We start from the raw sequence: 12,969 nt of genomic DNA, 5'->3' as shown, positions 1-12,969 counted from the left end.
GCCCCCTGCCTAAAGTGACGCTTCCCTTTCTCAGCCCGAAACGCAAGCGAGACACCAGCAGCGGTCCCTGCAGGTTTCCGTAGTGTAGCGGCTATCACGTTCGCCTAACACGCGAAAGGTCCCCGGTTCGAGACCGGGCGGAAACAGCCTCTTGTTGCACGCTCCTGTACTTCACAGAGGTCTTGAGCGACCGGTCATTTGTTCCCAATGTATTTCCGGTGCCTTCATGCACTCTTGTACCAAACGCACGTTCCTTCTGTACGCGGAGCCGATCATTTGCAATTGGGCTGTGCCGACAGACCAGGACGAGCTCTGTCGGCTCAAAAGCAGCGCAGGACCTGCAAGAACAACAGAAAGATTAGCATCCAGTGAGCCCAAGATCTCATCAAGAATCGGCTCCAGCAACAGGGCTGGGCGCATTGTTCCATTCTCCGACCACTCTCGGTGTAAACAAGTCCCTCCTGGTCTCTGCTTGAAATGCACTTTCCTGCGTTTGCTTTGGTGTAACTGGCTTCCCCTGCATGGGCGAATGTGAAGAAGATCCTTAGTAAGTCGTTGAAGAAAACCGAGAAGAGGTCGGAGTGGCCTCTGTCGTTCATCAACGATCCAGTCAGGCAGTACTCCTCTGTAAAGCGCCGTTCGTTCACATCGATTGGCTTTCTTTTGCCTTCATTCGCGCAAGTAGTAAAAGTAGACGCCCCTATTCTGCCGTGACCCGGATTCGAACCGGGGTTGTTGCGGCCACAACGCAAAGTACTGACCACTATACGATCACGGCGAGTTACCGATACACACATGGTAGGGCGGAAAAGGCTGTGCTCTCTTCGTGTGACCTAATTCGGAAAAGTCCTGACGTTGCATTTCAACTGAGCCCCAGTATACATCGACCCTTCGACACTCTGAGTGACAACTCTCTTGCGTGTTTTCTCATATTTATGTAGTTTGCTTGCATGATGCCCGGAACAGCGGGGTTGTGTGCTCCCATATGGTCTAGCGGTTAGGATTCCTGGTTTTCACCCAGGCGGCCCGGGTTTGACTCCCGGTATGGGAACGTGTCAGTTTTGCCTCCTGCTTTCCAAAAGATCAGCACCGTGTACGAAGGAGCCGCATTAAAACCACTCGAACGTGCAAAACGCGCGAGAAGAGGGGGCGCTTGTTTCCAACCGAAGACTTCTCGCGTGTGAGACGAGCTGATCATCGCTGCAGGAGGTGGGAGGGTTACTCTGGTAGACAGGGCTGACCTTCGGCAATAGGATTTATACTCTCCAAGATGATATTTGCACTTTCTGGAGAGGCGATTTTCTCCACTTCAGTAGCCCGATTTCGTCGATTGCGTGGAGAGGGCTGTAGAATGTGGCGCCGCTTTTCCTGCTCCGTCCATGACAGGCGTGCTGGTCTCTGGAGAGAGAGCACGGTCCATCAGCGCACTCCAATAAAGGCACTGGAAGCAGCTGAATCGCATTGGCGAAGCTCAGCACTGGGCCGCTGGGAAGGGTTTGCTACCGTTTCTGTAGTGTAGTGGTTATCACGTTTGCCTCCCACGCGAAAAGTCCCTGGTTCGAAACTGGGTGGAAACAGACCGGCTTCTTTTGTCGCCACGCACAAAAGGGGATTGGGGATTCGCCTAGCGCTGTGATCGCACAGACCCACTCACCTCTTAGTGTGGCGGGATCTGCACAGTGCATGTCGCAGCGCTTCCTGCTTTCACTTCAATGTGCTTTCTGATGTCGAGTCGTGTGCCGTGCGGAGGCTCTGAAAGCGAGAGCAATGAAAAGGTGCACGACGCTGTGAAAGAAAACAGAGAAGTGAAAGGCAGTCCTTTCTCTAAGGAGGTAAAAGAAAAGCTTTCGACTCCCCGTCGGGGAATCGAACCCCGGTCTCCCGCGTGATAGGCGGGGATACTTGCCACTATACTAACGAGGAAGACATCACACCCTTCGATCCCCGGCATCGTGTCCCGACCCAGCGTGCTGGAAGGCGACGCGTGCTGTGATTCCTTTACGGAGCAGAAATGACAACCGAGGAGCCGAGAGATCATTTCAGCATTTCGCGTCTGAACGGAAAACACAAACGACCAACTCGGAATGACTTGCTTTTGACGCTTTTCAAAGCGTTCTTTGTGCACGACGACTGCGCCGCCTAGCAGATACAAATGGGTTGTACAACTCTGAACTAGCAAATGGAAGAGGGCTAAGCCCCCTCTCTTTTAGCCCAGGTTCGATCTGTCTCCCAGAATCACCAGGGCGCACGCACACACACACACCCGTGCCGTTGAAGTGCTCTGTTTCATTTCTAAGGGCAACTCAACATTCACTCCTACCCCGAGAACAGAAAAGACAGCGTCCGCAGCAACAACAGCTCAGGTCTCTGCACAGGAACTAAGCTGCCCCCATCTCCTCTGCTCTGCGGCTCCTGCGGAGTGGAGTCCTGCCTGGAGCCGTGTTTGCAGGCGGCGGCTCCCCGCGCTCTGTCTGTGCGTCGTGTCCAAGAGCTCCTGGGAGGAAGAGAGAGCCCTCCCACTCGGGGGCTTTTCCACGGTCTGTGTGAGGAGGGGCGGGTGTGTCCAGTAGCTTATCGAGCGGAAGCCTGGGGCGGCGGAGAGCTGTGATCGTGCAGACCTTGAGGTGTCACCTCTTTGTCTGCTTTCCCGCCCCCCCTCCGCCCAAGCTCTGCTCCAGAGTAGCCCGGCAACCCCTCACACCTGCACGTGTCACAACCTAAGGTGTGGTCATGAGACACCCATGGGGTGCTGTTCTGTTCTTGCTAATTGTTTCCTGCCCGTCGCAGGCAGGAGTCCATGCGAGGAAGATGCGCTGGACAGAGCTCAGAGGGCGCAGCTGGGTGGCTTTCCTTCTGAGTGACGTTCCTGCAACACTCTCCCGCTCCTCTTGGTGCGCTCATGCCGCTGGAGCAGGTGGCTGTGGGCTCTGTGCACTGCCGAAATAGCTCAGTTGGGAGAGCGTTAGACTGAAGATCTAAAGGTCCCTGGTTCGATCCCGGGTTTCGGCATTTTGTTTCATCGCGCCCTTTGTTCCTCTCTCCAGCGCCCCCTGCCTAAAGTGACGCTTCCCTTTCTCAGCCCGAAACGCAAGCGAGACACCAGCAGCGGTCCCTGCAGGTTTCCGTAGTGTAGCGGCTATCACGTTCGCCTAACACGCGAAAGGTCCCCGGTTCGAGACCGGGCGGAAACAGCCTCTTGTTGCACGCTCCTGTACTTCACAGAGGTCTTGAGCGACCGGTCATTTGTTCCCAATGTATTTCCGGTGCCTTCATGCACTCTTGTACCAAACGCACGTTCCTTCTGTACGCGGAGCCGATCATTTGCAATTGGGCTGTGCCGACAGACCAGGACGAGCTCTGTCGGCTCAAAAGCAGCGCAGGACCTGCAAGAACAACAGAAAGATTAGCATCCAGTGAGCCCAAGATCTCATCAAGAATCGGCTCCAGCAACAGGGCTGGGCGCATTGTTCCATTCTCCGACCACTCTCGGTGTAAACAAGTCCCTCCTGGTCTCTGCTTGAAATGCACTTTCCTGCGTTTGCTTTGGTGTAACTGGCTTCCCCTGCATGGGCGAATGTGAAGAAGATCCTTAGTAAGTCGTTGAAGAAAACCGAGAAGAGGTCGGAGTGGCCTCTGTCGTTCATCAACGATCCAGTCAGGCAGTACTCCTCTGTAAAGCGCCGTTCGTTCACATCGATTGGCTTTTTTTTGCCTTCATTCGCGCAAGTAGTAAAAGCAGACGCCCCTATTCTGCCGTGACCCGGATTCGAACCGGGGTTGTTGCGGCCACAACGCAAAGTACTGACCACTATACGATCACGGCGAGTTACCGATACACACATGGTAGGGCGGAAAAGGCTGTGCTCTCTTCGTGTGACCTAATTCGGAAAAGTCCTGACGTTGCATTTCAACTGAGCCCCAGTATACATCGACCCTTCGACACTCTGAGTGACAACTCTCTTGCGTGTTTTCTCATATTTATGTAGTTTGCTTGCATGATGCCCGGAACAGCGGGGTTGTGTGCTCCCATATGGTCTAGCGGTTAGGATTCCTGGTTTTCACCCAGGCGGCCCGGGTTTGACTCCCGGTATGGGAACGTGTCAGTTTTGCCTCCTGCTTTCCAAAAGATCAGCACCGTGTACGAAGGAGCCGCATTAAAACCACTCGAACGTGCAAAACGCGCGAGAAGAGGGGGCGCTTGTTTCTAACCGAAGACTTCTCGCGTGTGAGACGAGCTGATCATCGCTGCAGGAGGTGGGAGGGTTACTCTGGTAGACAGGGCTGACCTTCGGCAATAGGATTTATACTCTCCAAGATGATATTTGCACTTTCTGGAGAGGCGATTTTCTCCACTTCAGTAGCCCGATTTCGTCGATTGCGTGGAGAGGGCTGTAGAATGTGGCGCCGCTTTTCCTGCTCCGTCCATGACAGGCGTGCTGGTCTCTGGAGAGAGAGCACGGTCCATCAGCGCACTCCAATAAAGGCACTGGAAGCAGCTGAATCGCATTGGCGAAGCTCAGCACTGGGCCGCTGGGAAGGGTTTGCTACCGTTTCCGTAGTGTAGTGGTTATCACGTTTGCCTCCCACGCGAAAAGTCCCTCGTTCGAAACTGGGCGGAAACAGACCGGCTTCTTTTGTCGCCACGCACAAAAGGGGATTGGGGATTCGCCTAGCGCTGTGATCGCACAGACCCACTCACCTCTTAGTGTGGCGGGATCTGCACAGTGCATGTCGCAGCGCATCCTGCTTTCACTCCAATGCGCGTCCTGATGTACCCCAGTCTCCCGCGTGACAGGTGGGGATAATCACCACTATACTAACGAGGAAGACATCGCTCTCTCCGACCCCCGGCATCGTGTCCCGACCCACCGTGCTGGAAGCCGACGCGTGCTGTGATTTCTTTACGGAGCAGAAATGACAACCGAGGAGCCGAGAGATCATTTCAGCATTTCGCGTCTGAACAGAAAACACAAACGACCAACTCGGAATGACTTGCCTTTGACGCTTATCAAAGCGTTCTTTGTGCATCGAACAGACCCACTCACCTCTTAGTGTGGCAGGATCTGCACACTGCATGTCGCAGCGCTTCCTGCTTTCACTTCAATGTGCTTTCTGATGTCGAGTCGTGTGCCGTGCGGAGGCTCTGAAAGCGAGAGCAATGAAAAGGTGCACGACGCTGTGAAAGAAAACAGAGAAGTGAAAGGCAGTCCTTTCTCTAAGGAGGTAAAAGAAAAGCTTTCTACTCCCCGTCGGGGAATCGAACCCCGGTCTCCCGCGTGACAGGCGGGGATACTTGCCACTATACTAACGAGGAAGACATCACACCCTTCGATCCCCGGCATCGTGTCCCGACCCAGCGTGCTGGAAGGCGACGCGTGCTGTGATTCCTTTACGGAGCAGAAATGACAACCGAGGAGCCGAGAGATCATTTCAGCATTTCGCGTCTGAACGGAAAACACAAACGACCAACTCGGAATGACTTGCTTTTGACGCTTTTCAAAGCGTTCTTTGTGCACGACGACTGCGCCGCCTAGCAGATACAAATGGGTTGTACAACTCTGAACTAGCAAATGGAAGTGGGCTAAGCCCCCTCTCTTTTAGCCCAGGTTCGATCTGTCTCCCAGAATCACCAGGGCGCACGCACACACACACACCCGTGCCGTTCAAGTGCTCTGCTTCATTTCTAAGGGCAACTCAACATTCACTCCTACCCCGAGAACAGAAAAGACAGCGTCCGCAGCAACAACAGCTCAGGTCTCTGCACAGGAACTAAGCTGCCCCCATCTCCTCTGCTCTGCGGCTCCTGCGGAGTGGAGTCCTGCCTGGGGCCGTGTTTGCAGGCGGCGGCTCCACGCGCTCTGTCTGTGCGTCGTGTCCAAGAGCTCCTGGGAGGAAGAGAGAGCCCTCCCACTCGGGGGCTTTTCCACGGTCTGTGTGAGGAGGGGCGGGTGTGTCCAGTAGCTTATCGAGCGGAAGCCTGGGGCGGCGGAGAGCTGTGATCGTGCAGACCTTGAGGTGTCACCTCTTTGTCTGCTTTCCCGCCCCCCCTCCGCCCAAGCTCTGCTCCAGAGTAGCCCGGCAACCCCTCACACCTGCACGTGTCACAACCTAAGGTGTGGTCATGAGACACCCATGGGGTGCTGTTCTGTTCTTGCTAATTGTTTCCTGCCCGTCGCAGGCAGGAGTCCATGCGAGGAAGATGCGCTGGACAGAGCTCAGAGGGCGAGACCGGGCGGAAACAGCCTCTTGTTGCACGCTCCTGTACTTCACAGAGGTCTTGAGCGACCGGTCATTTGTTCCCAATGTATTTCCGGTGCCTTCATGCACTCTTGTACCAAACGCACGTTCCTTCTGTACGCGGAGCCGATCATTTGCAATTGGGCTGTGCCGACAGACCAGGACGAGCTCTGTCGGCTCAAAAGCAGCGCAGGACCTGCAAGAACAACAGAAAGATTAGCATCCAGTGAGCCCAAGATCTCATCAAGAATCGGCTCCAGCAACAGGGCTGGGCGCATTGTTCCATTCTCCGACCACTCTCGGTGTAAACAAGTCCCTCCTGGTCTCTGCTTGAAATGCACTTTCCTGCGTTTGCTTTGGTGTAACTGGCTTCCCCTGCATGGGCGAATGTGAAGAAGATCCTTAGTAAGTCGTTGAAGAAAACCGAGAAGAGGTCGGAGTGGCCTCTGTCGTTCATCAACGATCCAGTCAGGCAGTACTCCTCTGTAAAGCGCCGTTCGTTCACATCGATTGGCTTTTTTTTGCCTTCATTCGCGCAAGTAGTAAAAGCAGACGCCCCTATTCTGCCGTGACCCGGATTCGAACCGGGGTTGTTGCGGCCACAACGCAAAGTACTGACCACTATACGATCACGGCGAGTTACCGATACACACATGGTAGGGCGGAAAAGGCTGTGCTCTCTTCGTGTGACCTAATTCGGAAAAGTCCTGACGTTGCATTTCAACTGAGCCCCAGTATACATCGACCCTTCGACACTCTGAGTGACAACTCTCTTGCGTGTTTTCTCATATTTATGTAGTTTGCTTGCATGATGCCCGGAACAGCGGGGTTGTGTGCTCCCATATGGTCTAGCGGTTAGGATTCCTGGTTTTCACCCAGGCGGCCCGGGTTTGACTCCCGGTATGGGAACGTGTCAGTTTTGCCTCCTGCTTTCCAAAAGATCAGCACCGTGTACGAAGGAGCCGCATTAAAACCACTCGAACGTGCAAAACGCGCGAGAAGAGGGGGCGCTTGTTTCCAACCGAAGACTTCTCGCGTGTGAGACGAGCTGATCATCGCTGCAGGAGGTGGGAGGGTTACTCTGGTAGACAGGGCTGACCTTCGGTAATAGGATTTATACTCTCCAAGATGATATTTGCACTTTCTGGAGAGGCGATTTTCTCCACTTCAGTAGCCCGATTTCGTCGATTGCGTGGAGAGGGCTGTAGAATGTGGCGCCGCTTTTCCTGCTCCGTCCATGACAGGCGTGCTGGTCTCTGGAGAGAGAGCACGGTCCATCAGCGCACTCCAATAAAGGCACTGGAAGCAGCTGAATCGCATTGGCGAAGCTCAGCACTGGGCCGCTGGGAAGGGTTTGCTACCGTTTCCGTAGTGTAGTGGTTATCACGTTTGCCTCCCACGCGAAAAGTCCCTCGTTCGAAACTGGGCGGAAACAGACCGGCTTCTTTTGTCGCCACGCACAAAAGGGGATTGGGGATTCGCCTAGCGCTGTGATCGCACAGACCCACTCACCTCTTAGTGTGGCGGGATCTGCACAGTGCATGTCGCAGCGCATCCTGCTTTCACTCCAATGCGCGTCCTGATGTACCCCAGTCTCCCGCGTGACAGGTGGGGATAATCACCACTATACTAACGAGGAAGACATCGCTCTCTCCGACCCCCGGCATCGTGTCCCGACCCACCGTGCTGGAAGCCGACGCGTGCTGTGATTTCTTTACGGAGCAGAAATGACAACCGAGGAGCCGAGAGATCATTTCAGCATTTCGCGTCTGAACAGAAAACACAAACGACCAACTCGGAATGACTTGCCTTTGACGCTTATCAAAGCGTTCTTTGTGCATCGAACAGACCCACTCACCTCTTAGTGTGGCGGGATCTGCACAGTGCATGTCGCAGCGCTTCCTGCTTTCACTTCAATGTGCTTTCTGATGTCGAGTCGTGTGCCGTGCGGAGGCTCTGAAAGCGAGAGCAATGAAAAGGTGCACGACGCTGTGAAAGAAAACAGAGAAGTGAAAGGCAGTCCTTTCTCTAAGGAGGTAAAAGAAAAGCTTTCTACTCCCCGTCGGGGAATCGAACCCCGGTCTCCCGCGTGACAGGCGGGGATACTTGCCACTATACTAACGAGGAAGACATCACACCCTTCGACCCCCGGCATCGTGTCCCGACCCACCGTGCTGGAAGCCGACGCGTGCTGTGATTTCTTTACGGAGCAGAAATGACAACCGAGGAGCCGAGAGATCATTTCAGCATTTCGCGTCTGAACGGAAAACACAAACGACCAACTCGGAATGACTTGCTTTTGACGCTTTTCAAAGCGTTCTTTGTGCACGACGACTGCGCCGCCTAGCAGATACAAATGGGTTGTACAACTCTGAACTAGCAAATGGAAGTGGGCTAAGCCCCCTCTCTTTTAGCCCAGGTTCGATCTGTCTCCCAGAATCACCAGTGCGCACGCACACACACACACCCGTGCCGTTCAAGTGCTCTGCTTCATTTCTAAGGGCAACTCAACATTCACTCCTACCCCGAGAACAGAAAAGACAGCGTCCGCAGCAACAACAGCTCAGGTCTCTGCACAGGAACTAAGCTGCCCCCATCTCCTCTGCTCTGCGGCTCCTGCGGAGTGGAGTCCTGCCTGGAGCCGTGTTTGCAGGCGGCGGCTCCCCGCGCTCTGTCTGTGCGTCGTGTCCAAGAGCTCCTGGGAGGAAGAGAGAGCCCTCCCACTCGGGGGCTTTTCCACGGTCTGTGTGAGGAGGGGCGGGTGTGTCCAGTAGCTTATCGAGCGGAAGCCTGGGGCGGCGGAGAGCTGTGATCGTGCAGACCTTGAGGTGTCACCTCTTTGTCTGCTTTCCCGCCCCCCCTCCGCCCAAGCTCTGCTCCAGAGTAGCCCGGCAACCCCTCACACCTGCACGTGTCACAACCTAAGGTGTGGTCATGAGACACCCATGGGGTGCTGTTCTGTTCTTGCTAATTGTTTCCTGCCCGTCGCAGGCAGGAGTCCATGCGAGGAAGATGCGCTGGACAGAGCTCAGAGGGCGCAGCTGGGTGGCTTTCCTTCTGAGTGACGTTCCTGCAACACTCTCCCGCTCCTCTTGGTGCGCTCATGCCACTGGAGCAGGTGGCTGTGGGCTCTGTGCACTGCCGAAATAGCTCAGTTGGGAGAGCGTTAGACTGAAGATCTAAAGGTCCCTGGTTCGATCCCGGGTTTTGGCATTTTGTTTCATCGCGCCCTTTGTTCCTCTCTCCAGCGCCCCCTGCCTAAAGTGACGCTTCCCTTTCTCAGCCCGAAACGCAAGCGAGACACCAGCAGCGGTCCCTGCAGGTTTCCGTAGTGTAGCGGCTATCACGTTCGCCTAACACGCGAAAGGTCCCCGGTTCGAGACCGGGCGGAAACAGCCTCTTGTTGCACGCTCCTGTGGTCTTGAGCGACCGTTCATTTGTTCCCAATGTATTTCCGGTGCCTTCATGCACTCTTGTACCAAACGCACGTTCCTTCTGTACGCGGAGCCGATCATTTGCAATTGGGCTGTGCCGACAGACCAGGACGAGCTCTGTCGGCTTAAAAGCAGCGCAGGACCTGCAAGAACAACAGAAAGATTAGCATCCAGTGAGCCCAAGATCTCATCAAGAATCGGCTCCAGCAACAGGGCTGGGCGCATTGTTCCATTCTCCGACCACTCTCGGTGTAAACAAGTCCCTCCTGGTCTCTGCTTGAAATGCACTTTCCTGCGTTTGCTTTGGTGTAACTGGCTTCCCCTGCATGGGCGAATGTGAAGGAGATCCTTAGTAAGTCGTTGAAGAAAACCGAGAAGAGGTCGGAGTGGCCTCTGTCGTTCATCAACGATCCAGTCAGGCAGTACTCCTCTGTAAAGCGCCGTTCGTTCACATCGATTGGCTTTTTTTTGCCTTCATTCGCGCAAGTAGTAAAAGCAGACGCCCCTATTCTGCCGTGACCCGGATTCGAACCGGGGTTGTTGCGGCCACAACGCAAAGTACTGACCACTATACGATCACGGCAAGTTACCGATACACACATGGTAGGGCGGAAAAGGCTGTGCTCTCTTCGTGTGACCTAATTCGGAAAAGTCCTGACGTTGCATTTCAACTGAGCCCCAGTATACATCGACCCTTCGACACTCTGAGTGACAACTCTCTTGCGTGTTTTCTCATATTTATGTAGTTTGCTTGCATGATGCCCGGAACAGCGGGGTTGTGTGCTCCCATATGGTCTAGCGGTTAGGATTCCTGGTTTTCACCCAGGCGGCCCGGGTTTGACTCCCGGTATGGGAACGTGTCAGTTTTGCCTCCTGCTTTCCAAAAGATCAGCACCGTGTACGAAGGAGCCGCATTAAAACCACTCGAACGTGCAAAACGCGCGAGAAGAGGGGGCGCTTGTTTCCAACCGAAGACTTCTCGCGTGTGAGACGAGCTGATCATCGCTGCAGGAGGTGGGAGGGTTACTCTGGTAGACAGGGCTGACCTTCGGCAATAGGATTTATACTCTCCAAGATGATATTTGCACTTTCTGGAGAGGCGATTTTCTCCACTTCAGTAGCCCGATTTCGTCGATTGCGTGGAGAGGGCTGTAGAATGTGGCGCCGCTTTTCCTGCTCCGTCCATGACAGGCGTGCTGGTCTCTGGAGAGAGAGCACGGTCCATCAGCACACTCCAATAAAGGCACTGGAAGCAGCTGAATCGCATTGGCGAAGCTCAGCACTGGGCCGCTGGGAAGGGTTTAGTACCGTTTCCGTAGTGTAGTGGTTATCACGTTTGCCTCCCACGCGAAAAGTCCCTGGTTCGAAACTGGGCGGAAACAGACCGGCTTCTTTTGTCGCCACGCACAAAAGGGGATTGGGGATTCGCCTAGCGCTGTGATCGCACAGACCCACTCACCTCTTAGTGTGGCGGGATCTGCACAGTGCATGTCGCAGCGCATCCTGCTTTCACTCCAATGCGCGTCCTGATGTACCCCAGTCTCCCGCGTGACAGGTGGGGATAATCACCACTATACTAACGAGGAAGACATCGCTCTCTCCGACCCCCGGCATCGTGTCCCGACCCACCGTGCTGGAAGCCGACGCGTGCTGTGATTTCTTTACGGAGCAGAAATGACAACCGAGGAGCCGAGAGATCATTTCAGCATTTCGCGTCTGAACAGAAAACACAAACGACCAACTCGGAATGACTTGCCTTTGACGCTTATCAAAGCGTTCTTTGTGCATCGAACAGACCCACTCACCTCTTAGTGTGGCGGGATCTGCACAGTGCATGTCGCAGCGCTTCCTGCTTTCACTTCAATGTGCTTTCTGATGTCGAGTCGTGTGCCGTGCGGAGGCTCTGAAAGCGAGAGCAATGAAAAGGTGCACGACGCTGTGAAAGAAAACAGAGAAGTGAAAGGCAGTCCTTTCTCTAAGGAGGTAAAAGAAAAGCTTTCTACTCCCCGTCGGGGAATCGAACCCCGGTCTCCCGCGTGACAGGCGGGGATACTTGCCACTATACTAACGAGGAAGACATCACACCCTTCGACCCCCGGCATCGTGTCCCGACCCACCGTGCTGGAAGCCGACGCGTGCTGTGATTCCTTTACGGAGCAGAAATGACAACCGAGGAGCCGAGAGATCATTTCAGCATTTCGCGTCTGAACAGAAAACACAAACGACCAACTCGGAATGACTTGCCTTTGACGCTTATCAAAGCGTTCTTTGTGCATCGAACAGACCCACTCACCTCTTAGTGTGGCGGGATCTGCACAGTGCATGTCGCAGCGCTTCCTGCTTTCACTTCAATGTGCTTTCTGATGTCGAGTCGTGTGCCGTGCGGAGGCTCTGAAAGCGAGAGCAATGAAAAGGTGCACGACGCTGTGAAAGAAAACAGAGAAGTGAAAGGCAGTCCTTTCTCTAAGGAGGTAAAAGAAAAGCTTTCTACTCCCCGTCGGGGAATCGAACCCCGGTCTCCCGCGTGACAGGCGGGGATACTTGCCACTATACTAACGAGGAAGACATCACACCCTTCGACCCCCGGCATCGTGTCCCGACCCACCGTGCTGGAAGCCGACGCGTGCTGTGATTTCTTTACGGAGCAGAAATGACAACCGAGTTGCCGAGAGATCATTTCAGCATTTCGCGTCTGAACAGAAAACACAAACGACCAACTCGGAATGACTTGCCTTTGACGCTTATCAAAGCGTTCTTTGTGCATCGAACAGACCCACTCACCTCTAAGTGTGGCGGGATCTGCACAGTGCATGTCGCAGCGCTTCCTGCTTTCACTTCAATGTGCTTCCTGATGTCGAGTCGTGTGCCGTGCGGAGGCTCTGAAAGCGAGAGCAATGAAAAGGTGCACGACGCTGTGAAAGAAAACAGAGAAGTGAAAGGCAGTCCTTTCTCTAAGGAGGTAAAAGAAAAGCTACTCCCCGGTGGGGAATCAAACCCCAATCTCCCGCGTGACAGGCGGGGATACTTGCCACTATACTAATGTAGAATTTGGGCATTTAAGGGGACAATTATTAATTGTAGCCGTAAATCACGAAATTGATTCTTTTAATGGCCTTAGAATCCAACCATGCGATATAACTCAAACAACACACACACACACACACACACAGGTACTAATACACGAGGATACATTTATTAATACATAAAATATGCATGTAAACCTAACAGATCTTATCGTGACGGTTTTCAGAATACAAAAGATATATATTCATTCAGTTACAAAGAGTTACATATATCA

General features: G+C 54.0%; 10 non-coding genes across 10 annotated transcripts; 5 read left to right on the top strand and 5 right to left on the bottom strand.

Annotated features, from left to right (window-relative positions):
* The first annotated feature begins 73 nt into the window (after positions 1-73).
* trnav-aac (transfer RNA valine (anticodon AAC)) lies at positions 74-146 on the top strand. The gene has a single exon. It is a non-coding gene; the product is annotated as a tRNA-Val (tRNA).
* A 1,705-nt stretch (positions 147-1,851) lies between these two features.
* trnad-auc (transfer RNA aspartic acid (anticodon AUC)) lies at positions 1,852-1,923 on the bottom strand. Its single transcript has one exon. It is a non-coding gene; the product is annotated as a tRNA-Asp (tRNA).
* A 1,013-nt stretch (positions 1,924-2,936) lies between these two features.
* Positions 2,937-3,009, top strand: trnaf-gaa (transfer RNA phenylalanine (anticodon GAA)). The gene has a single exon. It is a non-coding gene; the product is annotated as a tRNA-Phe (tRNA).
* A 109-nt stretch (positions 3,010-3,118) lies between these two features.
* On the top strand, positions 3,119-3,191 carry trnav-aac (transfer RNA valine (anticodon AAC)). Its single transcript has one exon. It is a non-coding gene; the product is annotated as a tRNA-Val (tRNA).
* Positions 3,192-5,242: 2,051 nt separating this feature from the next.
* trnad-guc (transfer RNA aspartic acid (anticodon GUC)) lies at positions 5,243-5,314 on the bottom strand. The gene has a single exon. It is a non-coding gene; the product is annotated as a tRNA-Asp (tRNA).
* Positions 5,315-8,292: 2,978 nt separating this feature from the next.
* Positions 8,293-8,364, bottom strand: trnad-guc (transfer RNA aspartic acid (anticodon GUC)). The gene has a single exon. It is a non-coding gene; the product is annotated as a tRNA-Asp (tRNA).
* A 1,195-nt stretch (positions 8,365-9,559) lies between these two features.
* On the top strand, positions 9,560-9,632 carry trnav-aac (transfer RNA valine (anticodon AAC)). Its single transcript has one exon. It is a non-coding gene; the product is annotated as a tRNA-Val (tRNA).
* A 1,348-nt stretch (positions 9,633-10,980) lies between these two features.
* Positions 10,981-11,053, top strand: trnag-ccc (transfer RNA glycine (anticodon CCC)). The gene has a single exon. It is a non-coding gene; the product is annotated as a tRNA-Gly (tRNA).
* Positions 11,054-11,673: 620 nt separating this feature from the next.
* On the bottom strand, positions 11,674-11,745 carry trnad-guc (transfer RNA aspartic acid (anticodon GUC)). The gene has a single exon. It is a non-coding gene; the product is annotated as a tRNA-Asp (tRNA).
* Positions 11,746-12,161: 416 nt separating this feature from the next.
* trnad-guc (transfer RNA aspartic acid (anticodon GUC)) lies at positions 12,162-12,233 on the bottom strand. Its single transcript has one exon. It is a non-coding gene; the product is annotated as a tRNA-Asp (tRNA).
* Between the last annotated feature and the right edge of the window lie 736 nt (positions 12,234-12,969).

The sequence above is a fragment of the Atractosteus spatula genome, chromosome 10 (genome assembly GCF_055471065.1).
Source record: "Atractosteus spatula isolate fAtrSpa1 chromosome 10, fAtrSpa1.hap1, whole genome shotgun sequence".
In the NCBI taxonomy this organism is placed as follows: Eukaryota; Metazoa; Chordata; class Actinopteri; order Semionotiformes; family Lepisosteidae; genus Atractosteus; species Atractosteus spatula.
This window is presented reverse-complemented; position numbering and strand designations above follow the sequence as displayed.